This window comes from Giraffa tippelskirchi, chromosome 5 (genome assembly GCF_054371585.1).
Source record: "Giraffa tippelskirchi isolate mGirTip1 chromosome 5, T2T-mGirTip1v1.2.pri, whole genome shotgun sequence".
Lineage (NCBI taxonomy): Eukaryota > Metazoa > Chordata > Mammalia > Artiodactyla > Giraffidae > Giraffa > Giraffa tippelskirchi.
This window is the reverse complement of record NC_137279.1, coordinates 108576910-108598213: the sequence shown is the minus strand read 5'-3', so window position 1 is coordinate 108598213 and position 21304 is coordinate 108576910.

Sequence of the window (21304 nt, the reverse complement as noted above, 5' to 3'; positions counted from 1 at the left end):
TCAGTCAATAACTATTGAATTTGGACTGTGTAAGTGATCATGTGTGTGCATGACAGTGATGAGAGAGACAGAGATAAGAGAAAGAGAGACACATGGAGAGGCAGAGGATGAGAGGGATATGTACCAAGACAAATATAAGAGAGAGATGCAGAGAACAGAGAGACACAGAACTGGCATGTATATAAAGGGGCCCATAAAGAAACACTAATTCAAAAAGAGAGATAAAAGAGAAAAGTAGTTATTTAACAATTCTTACTTTAAGAGAAAAGCTCTACCCTAGTTGTCATCTTCCTGCCCTCTCCCTCATACTTAATTGCTGATACATTTGGTCACATAACCAGCCACAAAGCAGAAAGAAAAAATCCTCATGTAAAGAAGGGACTCTTTCCTCTTTAGAATCCCTTTCGACTGCAAGCCCACTCCCAAAACACATCTAGGTTTCTTTCCATATGAAAAGACTAAATTCAGACTCCGGGGTCCTATTCAGACCTGGGTAGGGAAGGAGAGAAAGAAGTGAAATTGTTATCCCTCAACTCTTGTCTCTCAGAAGAAGATTATTCTTTGTCCTCTTTTTGGCTTGCAGGATCTTCTTTCCTTTACCAGGGATTGAACCCACACCCCCTGCAGTGGAAGTTCAGAGTCTTAACCACTGGACTGCCAGAGAAGTCCCGGGAAGACATTAAGACATTCCAAGTTTTGGGGTAAAAGATAGGAAGGTGAAGGAGGCACAGAGCCAGCAAGACATAGGCAAACAAGGGCACAGAGTTGTGCCCCAGGGGGCTGGATTCCAGGGCTGGTGCCCCAAACCCACCCCGGGGCAGTCACGCTCCCGTAAAAGCCTCGGTTTCTTTATTGACAAGATGACTAAATGGGATGAGAAGCTCTTTGAGGCTCCTTCCAGCAACCACACTCTAGGATTTTACTGGAGAGGAAAGGAGAAAGCTGAGCAGGGAAAAGAAGGAGGGAGTGAGGTTTTTCTGGCTCTGAAGAAGAGGGTGAGTTTAAAATGTCCAGACTCACTTTGGGCTTCTCCTCCCTCGTTACTCTTATTCCTGTACAGTCATGGCTGGAGCACTGTAAGCCTGATCCACCTCCCCCCACCCCCCACCTCTACTTCCCAGGCCAGACTGCTCAGAAGCAGGAGAAGAGGGTGGAGGTGAGGCAAGAGGCAAAGTGAGAGGAGGTTTGAGGCAAAAGCCAGCGGCCTCCCACTCCTATGCTCTCCTCTGATCAGAAATAACTGAAGTACACTTCCCCTGTCCCCTACCCCAAGTCTCTTAGGCACTGGCCTGACTGCCTTTGCAAACTTCCCACCCTGCTCTGAGCTGCAATGTCCTGTTGAGTTATGCTACAAATAAAATAAATTAAAACAAAATAATAATTTCCAAAAAAATTAAACCTCAGTAGGAAACTGCTAATGCTGTAGGCGGGAAGAATGAGCTCCTTTGACATGAACCGATGTGTCATATTGTCTTTCCATCTCAATGCAATTTCTAAATAGGGAACCCTTTCCCCATTCCCTCCTCCCCTCCACACCCCCAGCAGAGATGTAAAGGGAGCAGTCTGACGTTCATAGATACAGAGAAATAGACACAAGCAGACCCACCGCTTTGCCAAGCAGATTGGAGCCGACAGGACTCTGACTCAACCTTGAGGACCGCTGATCTCCTCTTTCCACCTCTCCCATATCTTGCTTACTGAAGCATCTGGCCAGTTTTGTGAAGGTTTTCAATTTTCTCTAAGAAAACAGACATCAGCTCAACCTGCTCTGCTGGTGAAGAATTAAGTTGATGTCCTGAATTGAGGATTGGGAGTAACTTTATACCATTGTTTGGAACACACTCTTCCATGGAATCCCAATGGGGTTTCTGCCAAAACAGCTTTATCAGTATTTCTAGCAGATGTCATCCTGTGCCCCTCACCCCCACACCAACCTAGCAACTCTAGGCAAAGTTGCGTGACTTCTGCAAACCTTGCCCTTCCAAGACATTATAAGAGTTTCTAGGAACTCCTCCTTGCCTGAAAGATAGAGAAGACATTGCAGAGCTCTAAGCAAATACCCAGGTGTTTTTGAGAGTCCAGTCTTGCTTTTATTCTAAGAAAGGTCCTCAACAATTCAAGCTATCTAAAGTGAAAGTGAAAGTCACTCAGTTGTGTCCGACTTTTTGCGACCCCATGGACTATACAGTCCACGGAATTCTCCAGGCTAGAATACTGGAGTGGGTAGCCTTTCCCTTCTCCAGGGGATCTTCCCAACCCAGGGATGGAACCCAGGTCTCCCGCATTGCAGGTGGATTCTTTACTAGCTGAGCCACAAGGGAAACCCAAGCATACTGGAGTGGGTAGCCTATCCCTCCTCCAATGGTTCTTCCCACCCAGGAATCGAACTGGGGTCTCCTGCGTTGCAGGCAGATTCTTTTTCAGCTGAGCTATGAGGGAAGCCGCCTCAAACTACCTAAGCCAAGGGTATATTTGCCCCTCTCTCATTCCTTCCTAGGTGGCGCTAACGGTAAAGAACCCACCTGCCAATGCAGGAGACAGAGACATGAGTTCAATCCCTGGATTGGGAAGATCCCCTAGAGAAGGGTATGGCAACCCACTCCAGTATTCTTGCCTGGAGAATCCCATGGACAGAGAAACCTGGCAGGCTATAGTCCATAGGGTAGCACAGAGTCGGACACAACTGAGCAACTAACACTTGTAGGCCAAAGAAGTCTGGGAACCAGGAAAGCAGATACAGGCTCAAGGTCAGAAATCATCATCTGTAATCCAGACCACCTGACCTGCCTCTTGAGAAATCTGTATGCAGGTCAGAAAGCAACAGTTAGAACTGGACATGGAACAACAGACTGGTTCCAAATAGGAAAATGAGTACGTCAAGGCTGTATATTGTCACCCTGCTTATTTAACTTATATGCAGAGTACATCATGAGAAATGCTGGGCTGGATGAAGCACATGCTAGAATCAAGATTGCCGGGAGAAATATCAGTAACCTCAGATATGCAGATGACACCACCCTTATGGTAGAAAGTGAAGAAGAACTAAAGAGCCTCTTGATGAAAGTGAAAGAGGAGAGTGAAAAAGTTGGCTTAAAACTCAACATTCAGAAAACTAAGATCATGGCATCCGGTCTCATCACTTCATGGCAAATAGATGGGGAAACAGTGGAAACAATGGCTGACTTTATTTTTCTGGGCTCCAAAATCACTGCTGATGGTGATTGCAGCCATGAAATTAAAAGATGCTTACTCCTTGGAAGGAAAGTTATGACCAACCTAGACAGCATATTAAAAAGCAGAGACATTACTTTGCCAACAAATGTCCGTTTAGTCAAGACTATGGTTTTTCCAATAGTTATATATGGATGTGAGAGTTGGACAGTGAAGAAAGCTGAGCGCCGCAGAATTGATGCCTTTGAACTGTGGTGTTGGAGAAGACTCTTGAGAGTTCCCTGGGCTGCAAGGAGATCCAACCAGTTCATCCTAAAGGAGATCAGTCCTGAGTGTTCATTGGAAGGACTGATGTTGAAGCTGAAACTCCAATACTTTGGCCACCTGATGTGAAGAGCTGATCCATTTGAAAAGACCCTGATGCTGGGAAAGATTGAGGGTAGGAGGAGAAGGGGACGACAGAGGATGAGATGGTTGGATCGCATCACTGACTCGATGGACATGAGTTTGAGTAGGCTCCGGGAGTTAGTGATGGACAGGGAGGCCTGGTGTGCTGCAGTCCATGGGGTCACAAAGAGTCAGACACAACTGAGTGTGAGTGACTGAACTGAACTGAACTGAAAGCAGTTTTAGAGCTGGACCTAACAATGGTGAGCCTAGGGCTCTCTCTGCATTACCTGAGAAGCGTGAATGATATTAGAGGTGAAGGGCTAGGAAAGAAGCCAAGTGTGCTCCTTCACACTGACTTTGTGTAGAAGAAAGAACATGGGTTTTGGAGCCAGACAGACCTACGTTCAGCTCTTGGCTCTGTCACTTACCAGCTGTATCACTTGAGGCACTGTATCTTAGCTCTCTGAACCTCAACTTTTTCATCTGTAAATTGGGACATATAAGGTCTGCTTTATTGTATACAAGGATTAAATGCCTGGAGTTAAATGCTGATTTTTTTATGGCTGATTCATGGCGTTCAAACAAATGACAGTTCCTACCCCTTCTTTCTGTCAGATCATAGAGGGAAAGCCAGCAGTTGCATTGTCTACAGATTAACCCATAAACTGAAGATTGCCAAGAGAAAATTTCTCTCATTTAATTTTTTTTTTTTGGCTATGCCAGATCTTCACTGTGGTGCGCAGGATCTTTTCCCTGACCAGGGATTGAACCCAGGCCCTATGCATTGGGAACACAGACTCTTAACCATTGAACCACCAGGGAAGTCCCCTCTATCATTTAATTTTATAACAACCCTAAGGCTAGAATATAAGGGTGCTAGTAGTCCATTTGGTAAATGAGGAAATTAAGTAAATGGTCCCATGTCACACAAGCTAAGAAGTAGCGGATAACTGGAATCTAGGCCTTCTGGTTCCTGGTGAGGGTATGAATAATTTTTTTCTTTTACAAAAAAGGTTATAATATTTTAAAATTGACTTCATGATAAAGAAAAAGTACTTGGAAAGAAATTACAGAGCAGTGAAAGATTCACTCCTGTCTCTCTGCAAAGGTCTTGGCCCTCTGGCCTTAGTCATCGAATTACCCCTTGGACCCAGTTGCTGGTCTAGAGAAAACAGCATCATTGATGAAACACAGGGCTGGGGCCAAACATCTTCATGGCTCAGGACATGCTTGGCTGCTCCACTCTTGACAGAGACAAGACTCCTCCGAGGGCAGCTTAGGGAGTGTCTGCTGCAGCTGGCTTGTGTCCTGTGGTCATAGCACAGCTTCCAGGAAGGGCCAAGTCAAGATTCTTGTAAGACCAGGACCCCAAGACTGGAATTATCCCCCAGGAGCCTGGAGAGGGTTTGTAATCTCAGGACTCTGGCTTTTCCACTAATGAAACCAGATAAAATGCCAAAACTAATTAAAGTGACAAATCCACGAAAGGTCCTGTCAAAACTAGAAAGTCTTAATCCTTGATTTCAACAGAACCCAAGCAGGAGGACTCAACAGAGTGAGTTTTGGGTCAGGGGCCTACCACTCCCTGTGCAATTGAAGGGTTGTACCCCCTGGAGAGAACAAATCTGTTTCCTAAATTTTAGCCTCCATCCATTCAGTAAAATAAAAATCCTTTTTTATCCCAGCCCCCAACCCTCATCTGTGTGTCTTTGTTTGCTAGAGGTGCCATGAATGACTTTACTGACTCAGCCCCCACCTTCATTCCTACTCCTGTACATTTGTAAAGTGGTACAGTTTACACAACACGCTCTTGTATGTTGTCTCACTTCATACCTGCAACAGCCCTAGGAAGTGGATATTATTATCTTTCTTTTACAAGGTGAGGTCTCAAGAGAGGCTAAAAATAACTGTCTCGGGATCACACTAGCAAGTGGCAGAGCCAGAACTTGAGCCTGCGTTTTCACATCATTCATTAATTCAGCGTTTATTGAGATCTTACTAAGACCCAGTTCTGTACCAGGCACATGAGATATAGTCCTATGTTGTTTCCCATAAACACTGGCCTCCAACCACACACAGCGTGCAGAGCCCTCAGCCCATGACGGGCTCTGTCCTGAGAGAATGCCCATAATCACTTGTGGAGAGAGGCCACATGTGAAATTGGTTTAAAATGAGTTCTTTGACCTCTTTGCTGCAGAGGTGCCCAGGCGCACATCGACTGTGAAATTCTCTTCTGTGACATGCTTCCCTCTGGATCGCTTTCCTCTCCTGATTCTCTTACTCTCTCTCATCTGCCTCCTCCCAACCCTTCCTTTTTCTCCAGGGTTCAACTCTCATCCCTTCTTCTGTCCCTGCACATTCTCTTGAGTGATCTCATCTACTCCGAGGGCTTTAAATACTAAATAATGCTAACAGTATCAAACACTAAGATTTATTGTGTTTTAAAATCTATGTTGCTTGCTTAATATGTGCTGTGCTGTGCTTAGTCGCTCAGTTGTATCTGACTCTTTGCGACCCCATGGACTGTAGTCCACCAGGCTCCTCTGTCCATGGGGATTTTCCAGCCAAGAATACTGGAGTGGGCTGCCTTGCCCTCCTCCAGGGGATCTTACCAACCCAGAGATTGAACCCAGGTCTCCAGCATTGCAGGAGAATTCTTTACCATCTGAGCCACCAGGGAAGCTGCTTAATATGGATTGCATCATTTAATTCTTACAACAACCCTATTATTATGTGCAGTTTACAGGTATCAATGATAGAGCCAAAATTTGAACCCAGGAATTCTCACTCCAGAGCCTAGACTGTTCAGTTCAGTTCAGTCGCTCAGTCGTGTCCAACTCTTTGTGACCCCATGGATTGCAGCACGCCAGGCCTCCCTGTCCGTCACCAACTCCCGGAGTCTACCCAAACCCATGTCCATCGAGTCAGTGATGCCATCCAACCATCTCATCCTCTGTCGTCCCCTTCTCCTCCTGCCCCCAATCCTACCCAGCATTAGGGTCTTTTCCAATAAGTCAACTCTTTGCATGAGGTGGCCAAAGTATTGGAGTTTCAGCTTCAACATCAGACCTTCCAATGAACATCCAGGATTGATCTCCTTTAGGATGGATTGATTGGATCTCCTTGCAGTCCAAGGGACTCTCAAAAGTCTTCTCCAACACCACAGTTCAAAAGCATCAATTCTGCGGTGCTCAGCTTTCTTCACTGTCCAACTCTCACATCCATATATGACTATTGGAAAAACCATAGTCTTGACTAAATGGACATTTGTTGGCAAAGTAATGTCTCTGCTTTTTAATATGCTGTCTAGGTTGGTCATAACTTTCCTTCCAAGGAGTAAGCATCTTTTAATTTCATGGCTGCAATCACCATCAGCAGTGATTTTGGAGCCCAGAAAAATAAAGTCAGCCATTGTTTCCACTGTTTCCCCATCTATTTGCCATGAAGTGATGAGACCGGATGCCATGATCTTAGTTTTCTGAACGTTGAGCTTTAAGTCAACTTTTTCACTCTCCTCTTTCACTTTCATCAAGAGGCTCTTTAGTTCTTCTTCACTTTCTACCATAAGGGTGGTGTCGTCTGCATATCTGAGGTTATTGATATTTCTCCCGGCAATCTTGATTCCAGCTTGTGTTTCTTCCAGCCCAGCATTTCTCGTGATGTACTCTGCATATAAGTTAAATAAGCAGGGTGACAATATACAGCCTTGACATACGCATTTTCCTATTTGGAACCAGTCTGTTGTTCCATGTCCAGTTCTAACTGTTGCTTCCTGACCTGCATACAGGTTTCTCAAGAGACAGGTCAGATGGTCTGGTAGATGGCCTAGACTGTAAGGACTCCCAATTATGAATCTGACTCCTCACTCTTTCCTTGGTTCTAGGATTGCATTCCTAAATTCTTCTTGTGAACACTTTTACCCCAGGCCTCCTGAATTAAACCTGTTCAAAATAGAATTCATATTTTTCTTCACAAACCGGCTCTGCTTCCTTAAAGAAGGACATAACTAAACCAAACTACACCCTAAATCTCAGGGCCCTCCTTGACTCTTGCCTCTTCCATATCCACCCACGTTCAGTCTGTCACCAAATAATCTTGTTTTAATCTTTAAAATGATGAACCCCTGTCCTCCTCACCACTGTCACTGCTCCAGCATAGACACTCAATATCCCTCTTCTGGATCATGGAAGTCACGTTATGGGATATTCTAATTGTGTCACCCTCTCACTTAAAACCCTTTACTGACTTTCCAAGGCCTTCAGGATGAGGCTGACACTCTCTAGTATGGCACTCAAGTCCCTTCCAGACCTGGCCTCGGTCCACTTATTTAGCCTCCTCTCCCACTTATTTAGACCCCTTCTACCCCTATAGGATGCTTGTGCTAGGGTCACAGAGTGATAATCCCTGTTTCTCATCCTCACATCCCACCCAACCTCCGTGCTTTTGCTGATGGTTCCTGCAGATCCTATCTCTTCTACCACAGCCCTCTCTAGATTCTGGAAGTTTGCAATTGCTTGTCCCTCTGCCTTGAACACCTTTCCTCTTTTCCTTATCACTCACTTGGTTCCTAGAGAACATACTGGGGCATGGAGGTTAAAACTGTGGGTTTCAGAGCCAGGCTGTGTGGGTTCGAATCTTAGATCTGCCATGTAGTATCTGTGTGACCTTAAGCAAGTTACTAAACCTCTCTGTGCTTCAGTTTTCCTGTCCTTAAAATGGAGATGATACTAGTAGTATCAGAATACACTTTCTTGTCAGTATACCCATGTACCAAGAGGTTTAAATGAATTGAAATACATGAAGCACTCAAAACAGCCCCTTCCCTGAGTTCCAAAGCTGTTCCCTTTCTCATCAGCCCAATGCTCACTTTTATTCACAGAGTTTAACAACAGTACATCATTGACTTGTCAGTAGGTTGTGAACTCATTGAGTTGGGATCTCTGTCTCATTTATCTTCATCTCCTCAATGCCTTAAACCTAATTCACACTCAGTGAGTGACTACTGCTCTGAAGGCAGGTAGATATGTGAATGTAACACAGTGTAAAGCAAGAGTGTGAGTGCTGAAGGAATTCCAGAGTAGAATTAAACTAGCCAAATCAGGAGTTTTTTAGGCAGGTGAGACTGGAAAGAATAGGGGAATGGGAACACCTTCCAGGCACAGCTTGGGACAAGGCTTTCAGGCAAAAATAAGTGCTATAAGTGAAGGGGGAGTGAGCAACTTTCCTCGGCTGGAGCACAGTTGAGGACAGTTCGTAGAGAGGACCATCAGCCCTCAAGCATCCCCACATTCATGGCTGGAAGCTCAGTCTCACTTGCCTGGATTTTTACGAAGAGCCCAAGTTGTTCCAGCTAGTCAAGAGGCCAGCCAAAGAAGACCAGAACCTGGCCCTCAGAAGGAGTATGATGAAACTACAGGAAGTTGGGGAAGACAAGATTCAAGCCCTTCTGTGAACACACCATAGTCTAGGTCCTGAAAAGTTTCTTCGTGAGAGAAAATTGCTCATTTTTCCAAGTATGAAGGCATCACTGGTAAGCAAGTGTGTCTGCTGGGGCAGCTAACTGTTTTCCAGGATGTTTCTGATGATAACACTAATTACTGTCCAGTTAGTGGTGCTAACTGGGGACTGCTGCTAATGGGGACTGTAAATGGAGAATGTGAAGTCAAGTGGGCCTTAGGAAGCATCACTACCAACAAAGCTAGTGGAGGTGATGGAATTCCAGTCGAGCTATTTCAAATCCTAAAAGATGATGCTGTGAAAGTGCTGCACTCCATATGCCAGCAACTTTGGAAAACTCAGCAGTGGCTACAGGACTGGAAAAGGTCAGTTTTCATTCCAATCCCAAAGAAAGGCAATGCCAAAGAATGCTCAAACTACCGCACAATTGCACTCATCTCACACGCTAGTAAAGTAATCCTCAAAATTCTCCAAACTACGCTTCAACAGTACATGAACCATGAACTTCCAGATGTTCAAGCTGGATTTAGAAAAGGCAGAGGAACCAGAGATCAGATTGCCAACATCTGCTGGATCAGCAAAAAAGCAAGAGTGTTCCAGAAAAACATCTACTTCTGCTTTATTGACTATGCCAAAGCCTTTGACTATGTGGACCACAACAAACTCTGGAAAATTCTTAAAGAGATGGGAGTACCAGACCACCTGACCTGCCTCTTGAGAAATCTGTATGCAGGTCAGAAAGCAACAGTTAGAACTGGACATGGAACAACAGACTGGTTCCAAATAGGAAAATGAGTACGTCAAGGCTGTATATTGTCACCCTGTTTATTTAACTTCTATGCAGAATACGTCATGAGAAACACTGGGCTGGAGGAAGCACAAGCTGGAATCAAGATACCTGGGAGAAATATCAATAACCTCAGATATGCAGATGACACCACCCTTATGGCAGAAAGTGAAGAAGAACTAAAGAGCCTCTTGATGAAAGTGAAAGAGGAGAGTGAAAAAGCTGGCTTAAAACTCAACATTCGGAAAACTAAGATCACGGCATCCGGCCCTATCACTTCATGGCAAATAGATGGGGAAACAGTGGAAACAGTGGCTGATTTTATTTTGGGGGGCTCCAAAATCACTGCAGATGGTGACTGCAGCCATGAAATTAAAAGACGCTTGCTCCTTGGAAGAAAAGCTATGACCAACCTAGACAGCGTATTAAAAAGCAAAGACATTACTTTGCCAACAAAAGTCTGTCTAGTCAAGGCTATGGTTTTTCCAGTAGTCATGTATGGATGTGAGAATTGGACTATAAAGAAAGCTGAAAAAAAAAAAAAAGAAAGCTGAGCACCAAAGAATTGATGCTTTTGAACTGTGGTATTGGAGAAGACTCTTGAGAGTCCCTTGGACTGCAAGATCAAACCAGTCCATCCTAAAGGAAATCAGTCCTGAATGTTGATTGGAAGGACTGATGCTGAAGCTGAAACTCCAATACTTTGGCCACCTAATGTGAAGAACTGACTTATTGGAAAAGACCCTGATGGTGGGAATGATTGAAGGCGGAAGGAGAAGGGGAGGACAGAGGATGAAATGGTTGGATGGCATCATCGACTCAATGGAAATGAGTTTGAGTAAACTCCGGGAGTTGGCGATGGACAGGGAGGCCTGGCATGCTGCAGTCCACGGGGTCGCAAAGAGTTGGACACAACTGAGCTACTGAACTGAACTGAATGGGGACTGTGCAGTCCACTCCCCTACTACCCACACACCTCCTGTGGCCTCCTTCCCTTTCTACTTCGTATGCTCTTTTTCACTCCTGCACATATATTCTCTTTCCATCTCTCCCTCCAACTGGTGAGCTGGCTGTGGGAGAAGAGAGGGTCAAGGGTGGGGCTCTCAGGCCTCCCAAATTAGAAAAGTGCACCAGAGCTGGGAGGCGGGCAGAGAACAAAGGGCAGAGGATGGGGAGGGTGGTAGAAGTTGGCTTCAGGGAGAACATCTGTAAAGTTCAAAAGGGAGGGGCGGCCCCATAGCCTATGAGGGCAACATGCCCCTCAGGGTATGTAATGACTATTTGCTACCCCCACCCAAGGAACCTGTTGTGCCAGAGCCTGGTACTAAAGGGGTTTACCCCAGTAGTGTGGAGATGGCCTAGTGCTGAAACCAGGTGATGCATTGTCTAGGCTGCTGGTAGGAACATCAGCTAAGCTTGATAGGAACATGTTTTGTTTTATTCTGAGTAATTCTTCCACACACACGCACACGTGCAGTCTACCACACAGACATACACACAGAGGCCACATTCAGACACATGTACTCGGGGATTTTTCAGCCCTGCTCCTGAGAGCACTGACAGTTTCTCTGACTTGCTCTCCTTCTGGAAGGCTTTGAGCTTTTAGGAAACCTCAGCAGTTTTTGTAAGAATGGACGAAGTGGGAAGTTTTCAAAGTGCTGAGGGAATCATGGAGGAGTGGCCCAGAGCCCACTGAAGTCTTAATTCCTGAGTGGGCTTCTTCACGGGGGGTTGAGGGGAGGTGGAGAACCACCCACTGACCCACCTCAGTGAGCAGAAACCAACAGTGGCTGATGGAGCTCAACACTGGAGGCCCAGGGAGAGACAAGGCAGGAGGAGGAAATGTTAAGTCTAGGGCTTAAGAAGGAGGAACCAGGAACAGGAGGTTGCTGAAGTGTGGCCTGGATGCAGAGGAAACTTCCAGATAGAGAAGATATGGGGGTGGCAGGGGGCCACAGCTCTGCAACCCGGGGGGAAACCACAGACTGAGAGAGCACCTTGGGCCCCGGCAGGAGGGGTGGACAGCCTGGCTTGTCTCATCTCTTTCAATTCTCTATGATTCTTGCACATGAAAATTGCCAAATACCAATTGCTTTCCTCACAGCTGTGGTCACCTGGGGTGGAAGGTGGCTGAGAGCGGGTGGGTGGGAGGCAGGGGGCTTTCCATTATTCATTGGATTAATTGTTAGAGCAGCCAAATGGCACAACAAAGGGACGTCAGTTCCTCTCCCTGAAAGCCATCCTGATCGTCCTGGAGGCTGCCTTGGGGTTTGTGACCAGAATGTGGGTTCTGCTTTCCTCAGTCTCCTCTGGCTACCCTCAGACAGTTCCTTGGCCAAGAAAGCAGCTCCCATGATCCTCTCTCCCCCACCCTCCCCACAAGGCCCTTGAGTCTTTCCTCATTTTGAGCTTCTGCATTAGGAGAAGGGTCCCATCTTCCTATCTTGGTTAGACTCCTGAGGGCCCTTTATAGACTCTATATTTCTGCTGCCTTAACTGCCCTCAGACTTCACGGGAATGATTTACTAATGATCCATCTCCTAGACCAGAGAGGGACCAGATCATCTGTGATGTGAAGGCAAGGCGTGCATCTGTTTTGTTCACTTCTGTTTTCCCAGACCTTGCTTAGTAGCTGTTGCATAGTAGGTGCTCAATCAATTTTAATCAGGTGGATTAACTGACATAAGAGTTTCAAAATTGGTGGAGATGATAGGGGGAGTTGTTTTTAATGTGATCAATTCCTCTTTGCCAGGAAAGGAATAGCCATGAAGTGTCTAAAGGCAAAGGATAGGATTGTGGACCACAGGATGGGAGAAGGGTGTGTCCACCACCCGAAATTCCTAAAATAGCCTGCACACTGAGAGCAACTGCTTTGAAGATCTAACAACTAAAGCTTTGAGATCTTCTCAGAAGCTCTTAGACCAGAGCCAGGGGCAACCCTCCTAGGAGGCCTTTGCCTCCCTCCCCTGATCTCACTGGCTCTGATGCTAGGTGCCTCCAGAGATGTAAATCAGGGCAGGTGCTGCCCGACTGGCTCCAGACTCAGCCCTTACTCACTCAGTCATATCTGATATCTTTGCAACCCCATGGACTGTAGCCTGCCAGGCTCCCCTGTCCATGGGGATTCTCCAGGCAAGATCACTGGAGTGGGTTGCCATGTTTCCTCCAGGGAATCTTCCCCACCCAAGGATTGAACCCAGGTCTCCTGCACTGCAGGCATATTCTATACCCTCTGAGCTACCAGGGAACCCTGGCCCCACATTCTGGAAATCCTATTCTTGGGCCAGGAGCCTCATCTCTTCTGCTCAGTTTCTTCTGGGAGCTGTTGCAGATTCCTACTGCCACCTCTGTGTTGTGCTTCTAAGAGGAATGTCTCCATCCCTTAATGGCCCTACCCAAATGAAGACAGAATTTTATTTCTTGAGTATTCTCAGGGTGTGATGACAGTCCAGCAGTTTGGAAAAGAGCCTCCAAAACAACTAAGGAAGGAATTTTAGATGATATAAAAAGTTTTGTGTAGTTAGATTTCCAAAGCAGAGCCTCTGATCAGAGTTACCACACTTAAGCCAGAAAGAGCACATGCATGTTATTGGCACTCACAGAGGTCCTGGGCTTGCTGGGGTCTCAGGGGTCATCAGCAAAATGGCAGGAATGAGTCCTTCCCATACAGTGAGTGGTTCCTGACATTCACTGTAGGCTCTGCAGTGGCAGCTTGTGGGTTGTTTGTGCAGTAACCAGTCAGAGAGTCCAAAGCTAAAGGCCACCAGGACCAGAGCAGGAGCCAAGGCCCCCATTGTAGACCCAGAATGCCAGAGGCCAACAGGGGTAGGGTCAACACATAGCAGGCTGGGCCCTAGGCAAGTGCCACAGACACTTACGAATGTTCACAACTCGCCTTTACAGGGAGGTGGTGTTGAGCTATGTGGTTGAGTGGTTTAAGTAAGATGAGAGAGTTTAGGGCTGAGCAGAAAGCTTCCTTTCCTTCCAGCCACTGCCCATCTTTGGATGAACTGATCAGGCTACACTGATCTCTCTAATCAAAATATGAAATAAGTAGGACCACAGTAAACTTTCACCTGCTTCCCAGGTGGCTCAGTGGTAAAGAATCCATCGGCAATGCAGGAGACGCAGGAGACATGGGTTCGACTCCTGGGTCAGGAAGATCCCCAGGAGAAGGAAATGGCAACCCACTCCACTGTTCTTACCTGGAGAATTCCATGGACAGAGGAGCCTGGAAATCTACAGTCCATGGGATCACAAAAGAGTTGGACACTACTTAGTGACTAAACAACAACAAACTGTCACCCAGAGAGTTGGATGACCTCCATTTTCAGCCCAAGACAGTTGTCATTGGGCAAGACGCAGCAGAAGTTAAGAGCAGGGGCCTTGGAGTTAGTCAGAGATGGTTATAAATTCTGGGGATCTGATTAATTCAATGTATATAAACCACCTCACCCCCATTTAACCTCCTTCTCCTCTTCTGTAAGAGGGGATAATATGGCCACCTGCTAGAACTATCAGGAGTATTGAACGTGGTAATACCTGGGAAAGACTTAGCCTACAGTAAGCGCTTATTAAATGGTCACTCTGTGAAGATTATTCAGACTTGGTAAGTGATTCCTGAGTGAGCTCAAATACAAGGGGATGGCCTTGATAAAATGCCCGATTCCAGGTGCCCAACTGAACACACTAACCACATAGTAACAATCCTGCACACTGCTGCCCTGGCCCCAGATTGTCCTCAGGTCCAGCGGGAGTACTCTGCCCCCACGTAATACAGGCAGGTGTCTTTGCAGGCCTGGAAATCTTCAGATGGTCCCTTTCCCTCAACACTGAGATGGGCACTAGTGGAGGAGGGGGCTACTGGTTAAATCAAGCCGTTTGACATGAATTATGAATCGGTGACCTTTCCCAGCTTAATTACTCCCTCTGCTGGGTGGTCCAGGCTCTGGTGCTACGTCCCCAGGGGGCAAATTTTGCTCACAGTCAGCAAAGCCCAGGGCATAGAGCTTCAGCTTTCATCCGCTCTGGTTTGTGCAGCTATTTCTGTGGGAGGAAAGTTCTCTCACTGTGATGAAGGTCACGCCCTAGGTCAGTAGCTGGCCCCCTTTGGGTTCTCCTAATCCCTTGACCTTTGCAGAATCGGCTTATCATTCTTTTATGCTTGATATCATTGCCAGTTCATTTTTTAAAAGTTGAACCTGAAGGTTATTAATGAAGCTGAGATACTAATAGATCTGTGGGTTCTTGAATTGATGCATAGAAACAAGCACATTCAGACAAAAAATTCACAGGGCACTCGATGGCCCTCTGGAACCTGAGGGGGATTCTGTTAGTTTGCAGCTTTGAGAGGAAAGAACCAAGATGTTGAATTTTTTTTTTAACTAGAAAAGTTCAAATATACGTAAGAGAGTAAAATGAAATTCCATGCATCTTTCCCCTAGCTTCAAAGATTATCAACATCCTCCCAATCTTATTTCGTCTCTTCCCCCAACTCCTTACTTTCCTAAAGTATTCTGAAGCAAATTACAGATATTATGTCTTTTCATCTGTCAACCAATTCTTCTACATGTGCTTCTAATAAAACCATATATATTAAGCAAACATAATAAAACTAACAAAATAATAATTTTTAGTATTACTCAGGCCATATTCAAATTACCCTGTGGTCTGAAAAATAATGTCTTTTTATAGTTGCCTTGTTTCAATTAGGATCCAAAGTGGTTGGTTTTCAATGACTTTCTCTATTTAAAGTTGGTGAGCTGATAGAATGACCTAGAGAAAAGTCCGGTAGTCATTAATATAGGATAGGGCTGGAGACATGGAGAAAAATTTGCATTTTTCAAAGACAAGGCTTGAGCCCCAGAAAATTGTTTTATGCTTGGGCTGTTGGGTAGTGTGCCTTGGAGCCTTGGGTGCAGAGGTACTCCTTTGGTGTAGTATCAGTTTAATAGCCATCTTCTGGGGCAAGTATCACATGATTACTGCAAACTGGGCTGGGGGCTTTGCCAGAGCCTTTGTGCTGCTTCTGTCTCAGAAGTTGCATCTGTGTCTTCCATTCATGGATTTAAGGGATGGTTGTGGGCATGTGTTCTGAGCTGAGAGCTGAGGGAACAGACAAGGAGCAGACACAGACTGGCTGCTACAGAAGCTCACCACAAGAAATGTCTTAAGCCCTTTGGCAAGTGTGTGCAAAGAGCAGAGGGAGCCACTGTGCCTGCTGAGAGTCAGGGAAGACTTCCAGAAGGGGCCACACTCTGAACTGATTCTGGAGGTTTTGAAGTTTCCAAGAGGATCGATAAGTCAAATCTCCAGATTTTAAATCAGAAACAGACTTGGAAATCAGAAAGAGATCAAATATCTACTTTATTACAGGTGAAGCTGAATTGGAGTTCTCAATAAAGAAGGCTGAGCACTGAAGAATCAATGATTTTGAATTGCAGTGCTAGAGAAAACTCTTGAGAGTCCCTTGGACTTCAAGGAGATCAAACCAGTTGATCCTAAAGGAAATCAACCCTGAATATTCATTGGAAGGACTGATGCTGAAGCTTAAGCTCCAATACTTTGGCCACCTGATGGGAAGAGCCGTCTCATTGGAAAAGACCCTGATGTTGGGAAAGATTGAGGGCAGGAGGAGAAGGGGTAACAGAGGATGAGATGGTTGAATGGCATCATCAACTCAGTGGACATGAGTTTGAGCAAACTCCAGGAGATAGTGAAGGATAGGGAAACCTGGTATGCTGCAGTCCATGGGACTGCAGAGTCGAATACGACTTAGTGACTGAACAAGAACAGTAAACTGAATTGGAGAAAACAGCTTAGATCCAAGTCCTGAAGGGCTACCTGCTGCTCATCCTGAGTGATTTTAGGCTAAATGCAATAGGGAAGCATTGAGGATGTAGAGAACAGAATGCAACATTAAAGAAATAACAGGCAGTTTGTAAAATGCTATTGTAAACAGGTCAGAGCTTCATTAGAGTGGACCCTGGAGAGTGACGTTGGGAAGTTTATCTTAGCATGGGCCAGGAGCATCTATGGGTGTTCAGTTCAGGGAGGTCTCACAAGTGAAGAGAGAGGAAGGCTTCCAGTCCAGTCTGTGGCCTCAGTGTCCTTGCTCAGGGTGCTATCCTGGCTTAGGGACCCTGCCTAAAACCTTTCAACCATGTCCTGCCCCTCACACACTCTTCTTTAGGAAAGCTTCTCTTGCATCACTTTTTGCTCTCCATGTTAATCTGTGTAGAACCTCCCACCTACACTGCACTCAATGATTGCAGTGGAGGCCCCAGCACTTCCCACAGGATCTTCCACATTATACAAGTACTTGTTGCCAATGCTGTTATCTCCCACAGACTTCTGGATGTAAGTGATTAGGTTAAGATGAGGTCATGGGAGTGGGGCCCCTGAGATGGGATTAGTGCCCTTATAAGAAGAAGAAAGCACCAGAGCATGCTCGCTCTCCCTCTACCATATGAGGAAACAGCAGGAAGTCCACTGTCTATAAGCCAGGAATAAAGCCTTTACCAGAAACTGAGTCACCCAGCACCTCAATCATGGACATTATAGCTTCTAGACCTTTGAGAAATGAACGTTTTCTTTTAAGTCATCCAGTCTGTGGCATTTTTAAAGTAGCAGCCTGAGGTGAGACAAGTGGGGAGCTTGACAATGACTCCCTGGGTGAAGTGGTTGGAAGAAAACATGATTAGGGGCATATAAGAGTGAGCAGTTGTGGGGTTGTGGGAATTATGAGTATGGTCAAGTTTTTCAAGGAGTTTTGCTATAGAGGGGCACAGAGAAAGGAGGCAGCTGCTGGAGAAGATTGCGGTATCAAGGGATACCTTTATTTTTAAGATGAGAGATATTTCAGCATGTTTGTATGCTGATAAGGATGAGCCAGGAGGGAGGGGAAAGTGATGATACAGCAGAAAGAGGAGTCTGTGCAGGAATGATGACCTTGAGCGGGAGTGGGGGAGATCCAGTGCTGAGGGAGAGGGCTTGGCCTTTGACGGCAGCATGGCCACTCCATACCTGGTAACAGGAAGGAGATGGGAGGGAGATGGACTCCATGCATTCACTGTGAAGGCTGGTAGATGGACACAGCCATGGGAATTTCTATTCTTTAATGATGCCAAGTGATTAACTGAGAGTGAGGATGAGGTCATGGGAAAAGCAGGATTTGAGGAGGTGGATAAAGTATGAAAAAGTCCTCTTGGAGCATATAAGCAAACTAGGTGAATGTAGAAGCACTTCCCAGAGGCACTGAGGGCCCGCTTGATGTTTGTGGTCATGAATTTAAAATGAGACAAATCAATATGTGTGTGTGGGGGTTTTTTAGCCATGATTGCAGGGAGGAGTAGGAAGAGTTGGATTTAATCAGGATTGGAATTTTGCCAGCCAAATGCTAAGAAAGAGATAGGGGCAAGAGAGTTTATTACAAGGATGCAAGGTGGCACTTCTATGGATGGACTTGAGAATCTAAGCCAGGTAAGGCATGAGGCAGGCACAAGCTAGGGAATGGAGAGTGAGGAGTGATAGTCAGAGTGACATTATAGGTAAAGATGAATGGGAGCAGGTGGTTAAGGAGGAGGACAGGACTGAGGCAGTAGACAAGCCAATGAGCTGAAAGGCCAGAGACCTCTATATGGCTGTGGAAGTCACCAGGAATCATGACAGGTAGAGAGGGCAAGTAAGTCAGGTGATAAAGTAGTCAGTGAATAGGAGAGGTCTTTAGGAGGGACTGTGCATTCGTGCTTAGATGCTTCAGTCGTGTCCAACTCTGCCACCCCATGGAGTGTAGCCTGCCAGACTCTTCTGTCCATGTGATTCGCCAGGCAAGAATACTGGAGTGGATTGCCATTCCTTCCTCCAGGGGATCTTTCTGACCCAAGGATCAAACCTGTGTCTCCTGCATTGCAGGTGGATCCTTTACCCACTGAGCTACCTGGGAGGCCCAGGAGGGACAGTGACAATTGCAAAAAGGGAGGATACTGAGTAGTATCATCTGACGACCTGTGCTCCAGGGCAGCTGAGAATTCTAAGAGGGAAAGAGAGAAAACCGTCTGAAAGTGGCAAAAAGGAGTGAGGGCACTGGCCCTAGGTCTGGGTCAAGAAAGGGTACGTGGTGTTGGACTCCTGGTGTTGGGCATATGCTGTGAACCGGACAGGCATGGATTTTTATGGAGATTAAATTTCAACCAAGGAAGACAGATAATATACAAGTACATAAATAAACATACAAGATAATGTAAGAAAATGAGAAGTGTTTTGATATAAATGAAAAGGGTGTTGTTATTGATGGTGTCTGGCCCTTGGGAGTGGAGGGAGCTGGCTTCTAGTTAGAGTGGTTTCAGTGAATTGGCTGTAGGGATCAGATGTCCCAGGAAGAGGAAAAAGCAAGTGCAAAGACAAGTTCAAAAGCATGGTATGCTTGAAGCAAAATCAGAAAAGATCAGGATCCTTCAGAAATAAGGGGCTAGGCTCTAAGTCTGAAAGAGGAACCTAGCCAAACAGAGCCCCCAAGAAGCAAGGATCTGAGCTGAAGTTTGTCCACAATGCTTCAGGATATATTACATTCTAGTTGAATTTCTGTGTGGTTCTGAAAAGTTATAGTATTCCCAATACCTGCTTTTTATAAAGTTCCACATTTTGGGGTTTTTTTTGCCCTTAACCAAATTCTTCTCTCTTTGTCTAAAATCAAAGAACAGTTTTATTCTCTTTGCATTATTGGCTGAACATTGTGTAATTGGTCTTCTCTCTCACGTGTTCCCATTTTTTATTTTATTGATATTCAGTGCAAAACAAAAAGCTGTGATCATGAAAAGGCAATAGAGGGATGGCTGGAGGAAGCTTGTCAAAATAACCTCCTGGCTAGTAGTTTTGCTTCTGCTCATCCCTATGACTTTCATATGCATAGAAAAGCCAAAAATTCCTCACAAATGGTGGAAAAATGCATTCTATTACTTTCAGAGACTTTGGCTCTGACAGCTCACTCTTCAAAAGTGGGTGCTTTTAGGTTGTTCAAGAAAACAGCACATCGAAATAAAAGCTATTTTGCTTATCTGTTTCGTAGTTTAGAAGAATATATTTCAGTACATTTTCCAGAGAGATTTTGCTCAGAATCTTATCAGTTTATTTGGAGTCAGCTTGCCTGCACAAGCCCTTGACTTCAACTTGAAGACAAAAGCTTAGAAACTGTGGGTGAGGCTGGTGAAAGAGAATCTCTTAGAGAAACCAAATTAAGAAAACTGAAATGCTTTTCAAAATGAATAGAATTTCTTGAGAAGCAGAGACTGAAGAGAAAACTCAGAGCCTTAGAATTAATACCCCTTCCCATTGTATTCCTGATATTTGTTCATTCAGCCTCTGCTTGAATTTCTCTAACAAGGAACTCACTACCTGAGAAGACAGACCATTCCTTTTTTAAGCAGTTTTTACTAGGAGAAGGTTCTTCTTCTGTAAGGACAGAAATGAACTTTCTGCCACATTCACCTCTGGATCCCAATTTTATCCTCCAGAGCCTTCCCCACAAAGCAATTCTTCATGGATCACAAGGCAACTTTTCCATTCTCCTTGGGTCCAGCATTTCTGATTACCTCTCTTTGCCATTTTCTAAGGTCTCTTCTGCCACCCATGGCCTTCTAAAATCCAAAATGGTAAAAGTCCAAGATTGCAACCCCATTTCAGATCTGTGTTGATCTCATTGTGTTAAGGAAGAGGACACACTGGGCAGAGTGACACATGATCAGCAGAGGATAAGGGCCTGAAAGTGACTGTCTACCGCTCAGTATCTCCAGCAGATGGCTGGTGCTCCCCTGCAAAACCAGAACTCATTCCCATCCCTCCTCCTCCACAAGGGTCAAGGCCAAATATTACATAAGCACATGAATTTCTTATGCTTTTTTTGTGTGTGGTCATGAATCATTTTGAAAAGCTGATAAAAAGCTCTGAGCACCTTCTCTAAAAAAAAAAAATGAGCATATACATAAAATACTGTATTCAACTTCATCACATTTATCTACTTCACCCTGATTCCCATGCATGAACCACACCCCCTCCCTTGGGGTACCAAGAGTCCTGCTCTGAACAAAGCCTACACAGCTCAGCATTAGGTCCTCCATGGCGTTTCAAAAGAGTTTTCAACTGAGGGCTTGAAATGAGTCACCCCATCTACCCATCCTTTCAATCAAATACATCAACTGTGTGTCATGTGTCAAACCCCAGGGGATAGCACTGAATAGGATGCAATCTCCTTTCTCGGGGAGTTTATAGTCCAGTGGGCAGAGAACAAGTAAGCAATCATGCTTACACAATTATGCTATTATAGCAACAGCACTATAATAGGTATAAGGATGTAGCACGCACAGCAACAAGGCTTATAACCTTGTCTGGGTATGTCCAGGAGGATTTTTTTTTTAATTGAAGTATAGTTGATTAACAGTGCTGTGTTTAATTTCTGCTATGTAGCAAAGTGACTCAATTATACATGCAGACACACACACACAC